The sequence below is a fragment of the Sinocyclocheilus grahami genome, unplaced genomic scaffold, assembly GCF_001515645.1.
Source record: "Sinocyclocheilus grahami isolate Dianchi unplaced genomic scaffold, SAMN03320097.WGS_v1.1 scaffold120.1, whole genome shotgun sequence".
Classification (NCBI taxonomy): domain Eukaryota; kingdom Metazoa; phylum Chordata; class Actinopteri; order Cypriniformes; family Cyprinidae; genus Sinocyclocheilus; species Sinocyclocheilus grahami.
The window spans coordinates 735,990-737,186 of record NW_015505299.1 but is presented as its reverse complement, the minus strand read 5'-3'; the positions used below and the strand labels follow the sequence as shown (position 1 = coordinate 737,186).

General features: G+C 37.9%; 1 protein-coding gene across 1 annotated transcript in view; it reads right to left on the bottom strand.

Annotated features, from left to right (window-relative positions):
* Window positions 1–1,197, bottom strand: part of LOC107589762 (trafficking protein particle complex subunit 12-like) — a 35,255-nt gene that overhangs the window by 1,574 nt on the left and 32,484 nt on the right. The gene's annotated exons all lie outside the window — the stretch shown is intronic.

Sequence of the window (1,197 nt, the reverse complement as noted above, 5' to 3'; positions counted from 1 at the left end):
CGGAAGGCCAAATAAAGTGCTTTTGCTTTCGCACTGAAACACACAGCGTCTCCCTGACATGCTGCTTCAACACTAACTGCGGTTACTGAAACCACGCCTTCTTTCTGTGCGTGCACATTTGGGCGCATTATGCAAATATTTCCACATAGTGAGGTAGATATGTGGGGGCGTGTTAGAACGAGCCGTTTTAGGGGGGCGTGGCAGAGTCTTAACTTTGATAAAGAATATCTCTTTTGTTTTGAGACTTTAGTCTTTGTAACTTCAGGGATCTTATCTATGCACAATCAGCTTGTAACACTCCAAAGAGAAAGGAAAACTTGAAATCGCATCATATGACCCCTTTAATAAACTGATACACTACCACTCAAAAGTTTGGGTTAAGTAAAAAAAAAATTGTATGCTAATTTATTAATATAAGCATTTAAAATTTATAATTTTAAATATTTATATTCAAAGAAATGCTGTTCATTGAACTAACTTTCATCAAAGAATCCTGAAAAAAGAATCACGGTTTCCACAAAAATATTTAGCAGCAAACACTAATGTTTTTAACATTACCGGTAATAAGAACCATTGTTATTATTTAAACATAAATAATAACTGATATTAGAATAATTTCTGAAGGATCATGTGACACTGAAGACTGGACTTCAGCTTTTCATCACAGGAATAAATGACATTTTACATAGAAAACAGCTTTTTTTCTATTTTTATAATATAATATTTAAAGGAACACTCCACTATTTTTGAAAATAGGCTCATTTTCCAACTCCCCTAGAGTTAAACAGTTGAGTTTTACCGTTTTCGAATCCATTCAGCCGATCTCCGGGTCTGGCGGTAGCACCTTTAGCTGTAGCTTAGCATAGATCATTGAATCGGATTAGACCGTTAGCATCTCGCTCAAAAATGACCAAAGAGTTTCGATATTTTTCCTATTTAAAACTTGACTCTTCTGTAGTTACATCGTACACCATACCATGCATGCAACTCTCATTCCGGCGTAATAATCAAGGAGCTTTGCTGCCGTACCATGCGTGCAGCAGGCGCAATGATATTACACAGCGCCTGAAAATAGGTTATCTTCCGCCAACATAACCAACGTGACCACCTGCTTGCACAGGGAGCGTGCAGGGGACTATTTTCAGACGCTGTGTAATATCATTGCTCCTGCTGCACGCATGGTACGGCAGCAAAGCT